Genomic DNA, 16,405 nt, shown 5'->3' on the forward strand with positions numbered 1-16,405 from the left:
CCTCCATCCCTCAGGCAATCCCCACACCATTGTTAACGTCCATGGGTCATGCATGTAATTTTCTTGGTTACGCCATTTCCTATACTGTACTTTACATCCCCATGGTGTTCTCTAACTACCTATTTGTAGTTCTTAATCCCCTCACCTCTTTACGCATTCCCCCACACACCTCTCCCATCTGGCAACCACCAAAATGCTCTCTGTATCCATGATTCTGTTCCTGTTCTTGTTTGCTTTGTTTGTTTTTTATATTAAATTGTTGACGGATATGTATTTATTGCCATTTTATTGTTCCTAGTTTAAATAAATAAATAAAAATATTAGCCCTGGCCGATGCGGCTCGGTGGATTGAGCGCCAGCCTGTGAACCAAAGGGTCACCAGTTCGGTTCCCAGTCAGGGCACATGCCTGGGTTGCGGGCCAGGTCCACAGCCAGGGGTGCATGAGAGGTAACCACACATTGATGTTTCTCTCCCTCTTTCTCCCTCCCTTGCCCTCTCTTTAAAGAATAAATAAATAAAATCTAAAAAAACAATTAAACCATTTTACCTAGTTTTGTTATTACCTGTTTTCTGAATCTAATCACTGATTATGGTTACCATGGAAGGCTTAACTATGATTACCTCATTGACTTAACCTAGATACTTTTATATTTAGCAAGGTATTTATGTTGTACATATACATAGTCATTCCTCAGATATTTGGTTCTTTGTCTAAAGACCATGTTTTTAGGGAGGGCATCATTGAAGGACTGACTTGATAGATGCCAAATTCTAATCCCCAGAGTTATATTTAATACTTATTTTTTTCTGAATTCATTCTTTTTATTCTAGTCTCATACATCTCTTTAAGTTTTCTGCAACTCTTTTCCAGGAATATAGATTATAAAATAAAGAATTTTCTATAAAGTTTTAGAATTTCACATTCCTTATTTATATATTCCTGATTATAAAGGCAACTTATTAATTTTAATTATCCCAGAACTTGGACAGATGAATGCTGTTCCACACAGCCATTAAAATTACATTTAAAAATCATTCCTTTTCTGTAATCACAATGACTTTCAGTACTTAACCTCTCCAAGCCTTGAGGAATCCAATCTGTCAATGAGGATAGTCCTAGCAACCCCAGGATTATTATGAGGATTCACTGAATAATGTAGGTAAAACACCTGGAACATGGTGAGGGCTCAAGAACAGATAGCCATCACTCCTGTTATCAACCATAGTTCTGTATTGCCAACCTTAATAATTCATTCAGATGACCTAAAATGTTTCATCAAGGCATGGATCTTATGTTAAGTATTTGTTGCTATGTTGTTTCCTCAGAATTAAGAAAAATGAGGCAGCTATTTCAAGTAATCAAAAGACCTATTCATATATGTCAGAGAAACACATGCATATTGCTAAAATTAAATGCATTATGGTTTACACCATGTAACAAGATTTGGTCAGATATTAATTTGCTTAGATACAAATGTGATCTATACCACTAAATAATAATGATGATGATGATCTGCATAAAAAATAATGATCTATAGCACTGAAATACAAAAAGAGTTAATTTGAAAAAGAATAAAACATGTCTTCAAAAGCACAGATTTACTCTAAACACATTTCTTTAAACCATAGCCAGAATGTTAGCTTACAAAATATCTAATACAAAGTTCTTTATACCAATTGTTTATATTTCATGATCTGATGTCAGTTAACTTAAAAGATAAGAGCATGATTGATTTACAGTTTCTTTTCTAAACCTTTGATGTAGGCAAACATTCTAACTTTAACTTTGCCTTCAAGCAAAGTTATGTTCTACTTTTCATAACCCAGTTGTAAAGATTTCCAGGAAGTAGCAATCTGGTAACAATTTTAGTGGTGTTTAAACTCATTGTCAGAGATACTGATGTTTTATGACCATGTATCAGTTTAACATATCAGAAAAGGCTGAAAACTTGGTTTTTGTAATTGGCTACCAGAATTACAAATTATGTGTCTTGGGTGGAAATTATTGTATAAAACTATAGAGCAGAGATATCAAATGGGTTTCAACATATAAGACCAATTTTAGGTATTTGCTGCCTAAATTATTTTATTGAGAATTTTGAGGATTAAGTTAGCACTCTGTGAGAAAGAGTATGTGCTACGCTGTGATCTAAAAGCAATGACTACCTGGGGTGGCAGGAGATAGGACAAGGGTCTCCAGGTCAGTCAATTGTCAAAGGACAATCCAGCTATTGGTAGAAGGTTAATTCTGAGAAAAGAGGAACTTTGGTAAAATAGACACCCTCAAAAGGTGTTCATTGCATGCTATATTCTGCTAGGTGGAGGGCGTGTGAGAAGATGCCAAAGACCATTCAACTTAGAAACTGCTGTCCCAAAACAGAGTAAGGAAACAAGTTGAGCATATGAAAGTTTGAATTTATGGGTAAGGTTACCTAGGAATAGGCAAATAGGTGCCAGGAGGACCTAGAACTGAAATTAAAGACTTTACTAGATAAAACAGGCCTGGGACTAAATTGCGGAAGAACCAGAAAGAACTGAAGAGATGGCCCCAAAATAGATTCCAGCAGCAGAGACTAGACTTGCAAAAAATAGTGAGGCGGGCACACCAGGCATGGGTGAAATCCTGATTGTAGACCAGATAGACATGAAATTAGAAGCTAGAGTGCAACAAAAAAGAGCAAAAAGATGGGCTGGGATTGCAAAAGCTCATGTAAGATTGCTATGTTACATGTATTCACTGCAGGCTGTGTTCTTATACATCCAATGAATTGGTTCTGTTAGAGAGCCCTTGCAGAGAGAGTAAAAACTGTAGTGCCCAAGCACCAGCCCTTGAAGGCAATGGAGGCATCAGGAACATACAGAAATTGATGGGTTACTGCACCTCTCCACTAAGCTTGGCAAAATGAATCTAACATACAAGGGTGAATACTTTCCTTTGGCCTGATCCTTCAAATCTTTGCTTAGAATGTTCCTCATGTTCTTCTTAGTAGGCCTACCAGCAGTTTTGGTCAGGCGGGAGAGGCAAGACTACTGTGGTGCAGATAACTTTAGGCAGTGAGTGAAGTAACGAGATTCAGGCTTTGAGCGGTTAGCATAAGTCCAGCGGAGGGCATGTTGGGGGTGGGGTGTGGTAGTAGAATAGTTATGAGAGACCAAAGACCAGTGCATGCACCCTGTGTAGTACTGCAGGCTTTCTAGTTAACAGGAAGAGAAAACCATCATGACAGCCTCAGTGATGAAAGCAGCAGCAGCAGATTACTGACAGCAGGTAGGAGTGGTTTACCCTACACAAACATTTCTTGGCAAAAATCACATATTCCAGGATTAGAGCAAGTATGCCCCAGCTAAACTCCAATTTTTTTAAACTTTAAGAAAATTTTAAGCATTCAAATGATTCATTTCACTTTTGTAGGAACAACATTATTTCATTCACTTTTGTTTCGAGCTTTCCCCTGGCTTTTTTCATCTAGCTGATTCTCTCAGGGATTCCAAGACCTAGCTACCTTATCACTCTTTAAAACATACACCCCAGACTTCTATGCTGTGTGGGATAGACATGGATGTGCTTTTTTTGTCCATTTTATGAACGAACACATTTTCACTTAAAAGCAACTTCTGTTCTGCCAAACTCAGCGAGACTTTAAAAAAATTCTTTCTCTAGTTTTGTGTTTGTTTGTTAGACTTTTAAGTATCCCTGGAAATGAGGGAGCCCTTGAGTCTAACATTGACAAGTCTCCAGGTTATTTACATACTGAGGCTTGGAATTGCATGATGACAAAGAAAGAAGAGGGGAGAGGGAAGAGGGAGTAGGAAGAGGAGGGAAAACGGGGAATGAGGGTAATAAAAAGAATCAAAATGAGTGTGGAGAGAAGAAAACTTGATGAAATAATATAACCTATAAAATGTAGGAGAGATTTTGACACCTCCCACGTTTAAAACTACATACAGAACTTCAAAGTTACTTTACCCCTTAACCTGGGGTAGACTAGGGTTAACTAGTATTTTAGAGTTGATTTTGAGGTTGAGTTTAAAACAAAAACATTATCTCTATTTTGTTTATTAGTTTGGAAAAGAAACAGCCCAAAGAATTTGTTTTCTAGTTAAAAAAAACCCCAAAACTAAATATAAACCTATATGAAACTTTAATGCCCAAAACAGTCAATGCCAAATGAAGATTTAGGAGCTCAATCAAATAAGGCATCTTTCCATGTTATGTGTACCTTTTTATTAATGTGAAAGCTTGTGCCTAACTTTGGTTTATTGAGCGAGCTGAAGAAAAAAATTTTCAAACCTTTATATGCATTTCCTGAGTTGCTGAAACACCAGAATACTGACACATATGATTGTATTATTTATCTGTAGATTATTCAATTTCGCTAAAAACCACAGACAAAGGAAACCAACAGTCCCACATAAATAGTTCTGATAACCCCACCAAAGAGGAAATACAAAGAGGAAGTTAATTTAAGAGTGACAGAAGTGATTTTGACAACAAAAAATCCTCAATAATTAGCTCGTTCCCTTCTTGAAAAATCCTCATCTTTATCCCATTTCCTTCTGGATCCTCTCCCTTTCTAGCGACTGGAAACAAAACAGAAAGAAAAAAGAAGTCTTGGATTCATATGAGCAGGGTTCTAGTTCTGCCTACCGCACTTTCAGGGTCGCAGCCTCAGTTTCCATAGCTGTCAGTCAGGATAGTAATACCTGTTCCAGTTCCCTCCCTTGCATGTTGCCAGGATTCTGTAAAAATACGCTGTCCCACATTAGACAAAATTATCATCATTGGGACAGTCGCCAATAAAATTCAGCTTCGGTTCCCTCTCCCGACAAGGCTGGTTCGACCTACAGTCAACAGGAAGCTCCTGAAGTTGGGATAGACTTGGAAGGAGGCCAGACGCGAGTGTTCTTGGACCGTGATCATGGTAGTGATGTGGGTGTTACTAACGTGGCCTCCAGCCCCCCACCCCCAACCTCATCCGCCTTCCAGCTCACCCTGCGGAGCTGAGATTTTACTATCAACTACAATGGGTGCGGAAGCATAGTACTGAGAAGCAAACTGCCAACCAAAAACACTTCAACCCCGTCTTCCCCACAAAAACAAACAAAAGCCCAAAGCCCTCGGCACTACCGAGAGCAGGGCGAAGGGAATGGAGAAAGGGAGATGGGGCAGAATCATTAACCCCAGCTCCATATACTGAGCAGAGTTAGCGGCCGCAGGGTCCGTGGGTGGGGACGGGCATTGTGGCCCGGCTCTCCGCGTGCAGAAGTGCCACCTCTTCACGCCCCCTCAGCCTGCGCCGCCTCGGGAATCGGCCCCGGACCCCGCCGCCATGTTGGGTAGGGATAAGTGCCTCGGACTCGCCACCTAGGAGGACCTCAGCTGGAGAGGTCCGCTGCACGCGGCGCCGTCCGCTAGCGCCGGAAGGCTGGGGGCGCAGGAGCCGGAGTGGGCGCGGCGCGAGTTCCGGTGAGCGGGCCGGCAGCGCAAGCAGGTAGCTGCAGCCCCCGTCCCGCCCCCGCGCGGAGGGGCGGAGTCAGGAGTGAGGGCGGGCGCAAAGTGGAGAGGAGGTGGAGAGTGAGGACTTGGGGTGGAGGAGCCCGGGAATTCCCTCCTCCTGAAGTAAAAAGTCGGGACGACTGTGCGGTCGTCGCTGCCGCCCGGCGCCCGGGACGAGGAGGTGGAAGGAGGGAGAGGGCTCCGCGGGCCTCGCCTCCGCCCGCCGCCCCCTCTCCACACCCGAGCCGCAGCGGCGGCGACCCATGTGAGCGCGACTGGAAGGCAGGTAAGGACCCGACGAGGCCCCGCGGGCGGAGGCAGTCGACACCGGTCAGGCAGTGCTAGGCCCCGGCGCCGGCCCGAGCCTGGAGGCGCTGCCGCTCCCTGCCCCCTCTGGCTCGGAGTTGGGAAGTTCGGGAGAAACTTCTCCCCTCCCCCGAGCCGGCTCGTGTGGCAGGCGTGTCTCCTTTCCGGAGCTACCTGCTTGCCCCCTGACTCGGTCTCCGCCCCGTCCAGTCCTACCCGGTCCCGCCCAAGTCCGAGTTAAGGTCCCGGAACGTTAGGACACCCCACCACCCGCGTACTTAAGGTCGTGTGGGCCACCGGACGAGGCGGGGGCGAGGTTTATTTTGGCTCGCATCCCCAAGTAAGCGGCTAGGGCAGCGGCCCCCTTCTGTCCCAGAGGTTGGGGGTCTAAGTGTTGACTTAAGCCGGGTGGCAGCTGTGTCGGGAGAGCGGGCGAGGGTGTGTGTAAGGGGCGAGTTGGTGAGCCTCTCGCTTCACTTGGTTTGATTGAAAACCACAACATGTTAAAGTTTTCCTTTGTTTTGTGTTGGGGGTTGGGAAATATGCCTCTCAGCATCCACTTTTACAGTATTATGCCACTTCGCCTCCCAATTGGTTCGGTACTCCGTCCACGTGTGTTACAGAAAAATTTGTTTTAAAGTGTATTTTTGTTCTTGATAATTGCTTCCAGCTTTTGCTTTATTGGGCATGGGTCAGTGTTGTTTTAGGAAGCTCTTCGAAAAGCAAGTCTGATGTAGGGACTGCTTTAACTTTGTTTTGTAGTGAGTGGGAAGCAACATCGTTTGGATTTGGTTGAATTATTATTTCCTGTTCAATTAATTGAAACAGGCTTGGAATAATCACTACAGTTTATAAATTATTAAAGAAATGAAAAATCTCTAGTGGAATCACAACTTTATGTTCATGCTGTTTATTAGGTATATATGGTTCCACTAGTGTGTTTTCACATACTCATATTGTATATGATTGTGGCATATTTGTGCATTGTAACTGTGGCATTACAGTGCTAAAGGTATCTTGATAATTCTAAATGTATTTAAACCATCTTGTTAAATTACTAATGTTAAATTACACACTAAGGAAGATATTAACTAAATGTGTACATTTGACTATTGAAATACTATGCATTTAAGGCAAAGTACGTGGCAAATCTAGTATCTTAATTGGCACAGTGTTTGGCACACAGTAAACATTTTGAATGGACAGGTGATAAAGGAACGTCTTGTATTAGAAACCAAGGATCTTGTATACATCATATATGATTTTTATGAATTTTTCTGTACGAAAGTTGTTTTTCACTAAATCTTCCATTTGTTTTGTTTTACTAATATATGAGACCCCTGCCATAGTTGGCATTTAAAAAAAGAAAGTTTAATTATATTTTAACTTTTAGACATTAGCTAAGCCTCAGTGGAGATTTTGAATGCTAGTTGACAATTCATAGACCCCTAAATTTGAAAAAATCAGTTGCCTTTTATCTGAATCCGAATACTAGACAGTTTCTATCCATGTTTCCAGAATAAAAGATAAAAAGGCTCTTAAAATATATACTCTGCTCTAACCATCATAATGTTATATTAGCTTTAATTTTGCAGTATGTTTTTGCTGACTTCATAAACCACAAAATTGACTCCTTCCTGTTCAACTGAAAGTGAAGTTACAGCTTTGACCTATCTTCCTGGGATAGGTGGAATTTGTCTTATGGCTGAAATATAATATTAATACATGGTTTAAGTTGTTCTTTTTTAAATTCAGGAAATTCTCAAGCCACAAAATCAATGTCCATGCAAATAAATTTCCTTCATGGTATGCAATGTTAGAAGAATAAATATTCTAAAAGAATAGTAATGATCCAGTATAAGAGAACTATTATCATCCCACGGTGTAAGGCTTGTTCATATAAAGTTTAACTTTGCATCTTTTTAGGCAGCAAATAAATTATTTATGTGAGTAATTTTTCTGTTTAATTCCCAATCTCATGTTCAATGTAGACATAGTTTATTAGTTCCTATTAGCATAATACTAAAAAGCCTAATATTAAAAAAATTAAAAAGAGCAACACTAAACTCTGTTTAGGAATGCACACTTGGGTGATAAAACTATGTGTATTTTAAAAAACCTACAAGGAAGTGATTTCTGCAAAAGTAATGATATGGGAGGAGGGAGGAAGTTGTGATTGGGACCCAGCTTCTTAAGTGGTGGTAAAATTCTTTCAACCTGGTAGTGGTTGCAAGGATGTTGGTCTTAGTATAAACCATTAAGCCATACATTTGTCCTATGTGCTTTTCTGTATGTTTGTAGTTAACATAAAACTTTTTTTTTTTTAAAGAAGCCTGTGTGTAATGTACTGTATAAGATAAAGAACTTAATGTTTGGTAACTGACTTTAGAGTACTGCTTGGATTGCCATTTGCAAACAGGGTTAGACTTATTAATTATCATATTTTTAAGTGTACAAGTAAAATGATACATATTTCCAAGAACAAAATAAAAAATAATAACCATAAGCCAGCTAATGCATGTAACTAACATATAAATAACGTGTTGATATTTTAAGGGAAGACACCAGGTTTTTACTAACTTTAAATCCTCTTCAGCTTTTATATTGTAAGTAACAGTAGGTAATCAAAATATGTTTATTAAACTAATGGATACTCTGGTCATTAAGTATAAAATATCTATTTTACAGAAAATTATGTAACATTACAGGTAAAACTCTAACTACAGCATTAAGATAAAATCTTGACTTTTAACCATTTTTAGTTCTCTGGAACAGTAATTTTTTAGATCAGTAATTTCAGCCTTAGTTTTGATATTCTTAAGGTTGTCATGAAATTCTGAGCATTAAGATATATTTCTTTTTACTTAAGTTTTATGAAGATGTGTCATATAGCATCTAAAGGAAGAGTATGTTTTGTTTCAAAAGGAAGCAGATGACAGTATGGTACTGGAGTTTCAGAAATGCTGAAAATCATTGCATTATGTTACTTTTCTTGCTTTAAGTAATGATGGCTTGCTGTTTTAGTTGTTGGTAGCTTTTTCGTTGTTGGTTGCTTTGCATTTTATAATACAGAGTTGAAGAAGAGATCAACTAAAAAGAGATCGGTGCCAAATTCTTATATCACAGGCACTTTCAGTTATGCTATAAAGGTGATGTTTGTGGTGCTGGTTTTGTTGCATGAATATTTACAGGAAGTTTTAGTTAAGATCTTCCATTGTTCAAAACCCTACATGGCTTAGGTCACCTTCAGTTCACATTTAAATAGGTCTATGATACAAATACAAGTTCCTCTAACAACATACAATTGCCTTTCTTTAAAGGACACAATCTATATTAAGTGATCTTGGTATCTTATTGGTAGTGTGTACGACAGTTTGTGTGTGGCTGTGGCAGGGTATGTGTTATCTTTTTTCTTCGTCTCAGCTGCTTCAGCGCCACAATTAGCCTGACTATTGCTCAGCTGCAGCTGCTCGGTGATTATGAACCATCCAGCGCCTGTCTAAACTCAGAGGCAGATTTAGCAAAAGGAGCTATAGTAACAGCACAGGGTGAGAGAGAAGAGCTGGTGCTACTGCCAATATAATTTTAACATATCTGTATGCTAAGAAATTGTTGGCCGCAGCAGCACTACTGTTGTCTTGGAACTAGCAGACTTGATGGCGACATATCCTGGTCTCTGTTGGGTTTACCTGGTATTACTCTTTGAGGTCTTGAAGCTCAACCCAGGAAAGAGTAATTGCAGAGTTTAGGATGATGTATCAATGAGGTACTGCTTAATTGAGTTATAAGCTTCTCTGCCCAGGATAGCAGTGCCCTTTAGTTTCCCTTGTTTAAGTGTATATATGACAAACTACATACTGCTTTAAGCTGTGTCTCTTAGAAGTGTTTCTGCTATTACTGTTGTTTGGGGGAGGCAGGAGAGCTTATAAAGTAGGTTTTTTGGACTTCCCACTTTTTCCCAGGAAATGGATGGAAGACCTTCAAGAGGTCTAGAACTAGCTTATCTAGCTAGGGAATAGCACATGGCATATCCCCTGTGGCTGTCTGAATTTTGCCTGTAGCAACCCAAGATTCTTTTTCTTGTTGATCTTCTTTTATTCCTGGGATATGAGAAGATGGACATTAATAAACACAGATATAGTGTTATCTAAATATGGCACCAGACTGAAAGATGCCATTAACAATTTTTCCTGTTTCTGAATTGTTGGTAAATTTATAAACATGTCAAGCAAAGAGCCTCAGCATCTTGTCCTCTGTTTTTACCGCTACTGTTGGAAAATCTACAAAGACAATTCTTATACTAATCCTGGTATCTGGAGAAGCAGCACTCAGACTTTGTGTAACCAGAAGAAATGAAGAGGTCCACAAAAGACTGTGTACTCTTGAACATTAACAGGTAAACATTGTCATTATGGCACATGTTTAGCTCCCGCAAAACTCCTATGTAAAAGGACATTTCTCCTTGCATTGTAATTTTTTTCTTTCCATGACTGATATACTTGATCTAGTGCTCACTGTGACAAGGAATTTTTTTATATGAATCTTTGAAAACATCCCCTAATAGAATAAACACTTAATAATTTTTTTATTTTATACAGGAATGTGGTTCTGCATATATTTCTGTGACTTTATATATACGGACTTCTTCGACATACAGCACCCAAATTTCCTAAAACTACCTTAGTGCTTTTTTATAAGCTAGTGTTAAAACAGATTCTTTAAATTTTTTACCTTCAAAGTTTTGTTGTAGAAAATGATTTTATAGAACTGTTTAAACTTGCATATATGAAGTTACAAGTCATTGTGATAAAATGTATTTCTTTAAATGTTTTCACAATTTTGGTGAATATAGAAAGCCCAAGCTATGCACACACACACACACAAAATCATTCTAAATTTTTCTGAAATACATTTGGCATCCTGTCATGTGAGTGGTGACAACCAAAATTATAAATACAACTTTTATGTTCATATCTTCCAAGGACAAAAGAAAAAACTTCTGATTTTCTTGAAATAATGTAAAGAATGCATAGTTCATAGAATATGTCTGCTGCGACAGAGACAGGAAAGGACTGACCACTGAAATTTAAAGATTGCCTGGTTTCAGCCTCTGTTCGTAGCAGTATGTATACTCCAGCCTTTTCAGTTATGGAGGCTAATCCCTTAATTTTTTTTAACATAGCTTTCAGTTTTTTAGCATTAAGTAGAAACTTTGTAGCTTTTGGAGAAAGTTGGTGGCTTTTGCTCCATAAGTTAATACTTATAATTGTTCCACGGCATGTTTATTATTTTATTCTGATGTAATTAGTATTTTACGGAAAGATATTTTAAAAATAGTAGGCATTTGAAAAGGAGAAGAGAAAGCAACTGTAGTGTAATAAGGAAAAGACTAAAAAGTAGGAGATCATCTGTATTTTAATTCCACTTTTTTTTTTAATTCTCACCTGAAGACATTTTTTCATCTCTTTTAGAGAGCGAAAGGGAGACATCAGTGTGAGAGAAACATCATTTAGTTGCCTTTTTATTTTTAAAAAGATTTTATTTATTTTAGAGAGGAGAAGGGAAGGAGAGAGAGGGAGAGAAACATCAATGTGTGGTTGCCTCTCATGTGCCCCCTACCCATGATCTGGCCTGCAACTCAGCCATGTGCCCTGACTGGGAATTGAACCGGGTTCCCTTTGGTTCGCAGGTTGGCACTCAATCCACTGAGCCACACCAGCCAGGTCCAATTGTTTGGCTTCTTGTACCTGCCCCAACTGGGGATCAAACCCACAACCTGGGTATGTGCCCTGCCTGGTAATTGAACCTGCAACCTTTTGGTCAGTGGGACAGCGCTCCAAACAACTGAGCCACCGGTCAGGGCTTAATTCCACTTCTGACATTGAAGAGTTACGTGGCCTTCATCAATTCAGTAAACTCCCTAGGCCTTAGTTTCACCTTTTGAAATAGGAGGTAGTTGGGGCAGGTGGTTGCTAATATCTTTTAAGCCTTATATAAATGTGTAGTTCTACTACAGTTACAGTTTTTGTATTGATAAAAAATTTAAGGAAAAGTTTTAGAATCTAGAATTTGAAATAAAATTAGGTGACAGATAAGTACAGGTTGTAGTAAGAAACTGAAATACAGACTTGGCATTGGACTTTCTCAGGCAAATGCAGTGTTAAACATACGGTATGACAAATACTGTGCTAGTGTTGATGTTACAAAAATGATTGCAGCACCCCCGCTGGTGTGGCTCAGTTGGCTGGGCATTGTTCTGCAAACCAAAACGTCTCTCTTGTTCAAAGCCTGGTCAGGGCACATGCCTAGGTTGTAGGTTCAGTCCGAGGTCTGGGCTCATACAAGAGGCAACCGATTGATGTTTCTCTCCCTCCCTTCCCCTCTCTAAAATCAATAATGTCCTCAGGTGAGGATTAAAAAAAAATGATTGCATCATGACTGCTGTCTTTTAGGAATTCACAGTTGTGTGGAACTGGCTATAATTATGAGGCTGTTATAAATTTTGTAAGTTGGTAGATCTTTTTAGTGTGACAGTCCCTTGCAATTCTACTCAGGATTTTTATATTAGTGGGTAGTACCTCTAAAACTTTAATAAATCTTGTTGCACTAGATAGGTTTAGCCTCAAGTAAACTGATTTAATTCTGTAGGCAGGAAGACTTGATTTGATGTTTTTCTAGATAGTAGTTCATTATGTGTTGCTCATGTACACAGGTTCCACAACACCTATAGAGATTTTTTAAAAAACATTTCAACTTTTGCAAAAAATGTTTTGAAAACATTTCAAATTTGTAATTTGAAAAAATTACAAAACAATTTTGCAGTAATACTGGAAAGCTAAGGACTTACATATTCATGGAAGCAGATAGTTGTGATATCATTTAACAGTAACTATGACTGGATGACTACTTCGCCACATTGTATCAGGAAAATGGCCACATTAAAACATTTAATTGTTTCAGTTGACAGAAGTACAGAGTAATTGTTCTGGATATTTTTCTTTAACATATGTAGTTAACATTTAAAACAAAAATAAGATGGATACTTGAAAATGGTTAGCTTTTTTAAGATTTGTAAAATAATTTTTTAAAAACAAACTAAAATTATAACTAGATTGTATTCCCAAAGTTTGTCAATCATTTGAAAATCAAAATCTTTTCCCAGAGAAAGTCTTTTCTTTAAGGTTAGCCTTTTGAGTTAGATTTCTAGCAGCCCATTACAGTTTACCTATAAAAAACCTAACAGGTATAATAGTGTTGTATTGGTAAGGGTGTTCTGATTGATTTTTCAGGTTTTGTTTTATTTCTGTTTTAAAGTCTGCTGAGCTTTTGAAGAGATGAAATATTTGGCTTACCAGTTAGGTGCTTTGATTATACAGTGGGTGAACCCATTGCATTTCCAGTCACCATCACTCCCCACCTTCCTAGCTCCTCACTCTAAAAATCACTGTTAGAGTTTCATATTGGGAGGCTAGGACTCTCCCAATGAGGCCTTGCTGTTAAGCCGAATTTAAGTACAGAAGCTTCCCTAGTTTCTCTTACCTGCTTCCTGGGCACTGTGAAGCCTTCTTCCTACTCTAACCCTATAGGACAGTGTGAGGAACGGGATGGTTTCAGAAGATTAGGAATGAGAAATAACAATGAGGACAATAGAGAAGGACTTGGGAAAAAGAAGAGTGGACATAATGTGGAGTTTGTAATTTTTTCTTTTGTGTCCTTTTTTCTATTTCTCACCCAATTCATTCCTCCTTTTAGACATTAATTAAAAAAAAAAAAAACCCTGTTCTGTGACAGGTGCTATGGTACACATTTATATGTACTATCAAGTTAACTTAAATCTTTGAAATGCCTTTCCAAAATACACAGAAAAATTGTGGATGAGGTAGGTGTTAATCTATGAAGAAGCTGACGATCAAAAAGTATATGTAGCTCTTCTGGCTGAGATGGAGGTGTAGGTAGGTACACTTTGCCTCCTTCCACAACCAAAAGAAGGGCAACAACAAATTTAAAAACAAAAAATAAGCAGAATGCCAGAAAAGCAAACTGTATAGAAGTCCAATAATCAAGGAGTTAAAGAAGAAATATTCACCCAAACTAGGAGGAGAGATGGAGATGGGCAGCTGGAGCAGAGGGAACGCATGGCAAGGTGGTGGCTGGAGGACTGGGCAGACTAGACGGTGGCTGGCAGTCCCACATTTGCATGCAGATAAACCAGGAAGAACAGCAGGTGAGCAAGACAGACCACGCAACCAGGGTTCCAGCGTGGGAAAAGAAAGCCTCAAAACTTCTGGCTGTAAAAATCTGTGGAGGTTGCAGCGACAGGAGAAACTCCCAGCCTCATTGTTGGAGAGATTCATAGGGTTCTAGAACATATACAGACTTACCTACCTGGGAATCAGCACCAGAAGGGCCCAATTTGCTTGTGGGTAGCAGGGAAAGTGACTGAAAGCCAGCTCGGAGCCAAGCAAGCAGCACTGTTTCCTCTCTGACCCCTCCCCCACTTACAGCACCGCAACACAGCCAGGTGAGTTGCCCTGCCCTGGTGACTACCTAACACTCCGCCCTTTACAACCTAACAGGTATACTGAGACAAAAAAAAAAAAAAAAAGCCCAAATGAAAGAACAGATCAAATCTCCAAAAATAGAACTAGGCTACAAAGAGATAGAAAGCCTGTCAGATGCAGAGTTGAAAACACTGATAATCAGGATGCTCACAGCAATGGTTGAGCATGGTCACAAAATAAAGGAAAAGTTGAAGGCTTTGCAAAGTGAAATAAAGAAAAATATACAGGGAACCAACAATGAAGGGAAGGAAATGGGGACTCAAATCAATGATTTGGAGCAGAAGGAAGACATAAACATTCAACCAGAACAGAATGAAGAAATAGGGATTCAAAAAAATGAGGAGAGGCTTAGGGACCTCCAGGACAACTTTAATATGTTACAACATCCGAATCATAGTGGTACTAGAAGCAGAAGAGGAAGCAGAAGAAATTGAAAGCTTACTTTAAAAAATAATGGAGAACGTTCCCAATGTGGCAAAGGTAATAGACATACAAGTCCAAGAAGCTCAAAGAGTCCCACGGAGGTTGGACTCAAGCATACACCAAGGCACATCATAATTACATTACCCAAGATTAAAGATGAGAGAATCTTAAAAGCAGCAAGAAAAAAGGAGACAGTTACCTACAAAGGAGTTCCCATTAGACTATCAGCTAATTTGTCAACAGACGCCTTACAGGCACAAGAAGGGGCGGGCAAGAAGTATTCAAAGTGAAAAAGGCAAGGACCTACATCCAAGATTACTCTTTCCAGCAAAATTGTCCTTTAGAATGGAAGGGCAGATAAAGTGCTTCCCAGATAAGGTCAAGTTAAAGGAGTTCATCATCACCAAGGCCATATTATATGAAATGTGAAAGGGACTTATCTAAGAAAAGGATGATCAAGAACTATGAACAGTAAATTTGACAACAGACTCACAACTATCAACAACTGAACCTAAACAAAAACAAAAAAGCAAACTAGAACAGGAACAGAATCACAGAAATGGAGATCACGTGGAGGGTTATCAGAGGGGAGGGGAGAAGAATGGTGGAAAAGATACAGGGAATAAGAGGCATAATTGGTAGGTACAAAATAGATGGGAGGTTAAGAATAATGTAGGAAATGGAGTAGCCAAAGAACTTATATGTATGACCCATGGACATGAACTAAGGGTGGGGTGGGGGGAATGGTGGTGGGAGGGGAGATGCAGGTCTGAGGGAAATAAAGCGGAGAAAAAAATGGGACGACTGTAATAGCATAATCAATAAAATATAATTTAAATAAAAGAAGTATATGTAATTTACCAAGGTTATATGACTAAATGATTGGGTAGAACTGAACTTGAGCCTAAGGCTCTAAAGGACAGCAAGCCTATCCCTTATAAGACAACTTTCTTAGGACTAAGGAGCAGTGATGGAAAGGGAAATTTCTTACCTTTTTCTTTCTTCCTTAAAATGTACATTTATATTGGGGCTGAGAGTTTTCAGCCACTTAAACTTTTCTTTTTAGTGGAAGTAACTTCCTGGTTAGGTGTAAAGCTCAGATATTAAATGAACTGAAAAAGATGGCTTATTATACTAAACTATAGCAAATGCTTTTTCTTTTTTCTTTTAACTTATAAATCATGTTTATTCTATCACAGTTGTCTCAGTTTAAACCCCTTTACCCCTCTCCACCCATCCCTTCATCCCCCGCCACACCCCATAGTCAATTCTCACTCTGTTACCCATGTCCATGGGTCATGTTATTTGTCTAGCCCCTTCCCCTTCTTTCCTCCATTGTCCCCTTTCCCTATCCCCTCTGGTCACTTTCACTGTGCTCCATGTTTCCATGCCTGTGGTTTATTTTGTTCATTAGTTTATTTTGTTGAATAGAGTCCACTTATAGGTGAGATCATATGGTATTTGTCTTTCATTAACTGGCTTATTTCACTTAGCTAATATTCTGCAGTTCCATCCATGTTGTCACAAAAGGTAGGAGTTCCAACTCTCTCTCTTTCTTCCTTTGTTAAATGCAGATTGATTATTTTTTAAATGTCAAAGTTAATTATAAAATATTAA

General features: G+C 39.1%; 1 protein-coding gene across 2 annotated transcripts in view; it reads left to right on the forward strand.

Moving 5' to 3' along the window:
• Positions 1–5,572: 5,572 nt before the first annotated feature.
• The window catches only part of YES1 (YES proto-oncogene 1, Src family tyrosine kinase), an 80,164-nt gene continuing 69,331 nt past the window's right edge, over positions 5,573–16,405 (forward strand). The window contains exon 1 of one of the 2 annotated variants that reach the window (XM_054583418.1): positions 5,573–5,784. The gene's annotated coding sequence lies outside the window, so the exon portion shown is untranslated. Of the gene's footprint in view, positions 5,785–10,179; positions 10,201–16,405 lie in introns of those variants that run through there. The other variant, XM_054583420.1, reaches the window with a different exon arrangement.

Source organism: Pteronotus mesoamericanus, unplaced genomic scaffold, assembly GCF_021234165.1.
Source record: "Pteronotus mesoamericanus isolate MK-2021 breed Mesoamerican mustached bat unplaced genomic scaffold, CSHL_Meso_final contig_74, whole genome shotgun sequence".
Classification (NCBI taxonomy): domain Eukaryota; kingdom Metazoa; phylum Chordata; class Mammalia; order Chiroptera; family Mormoopidae; genus Pteronotus; species Pteronotus mesoamericanus.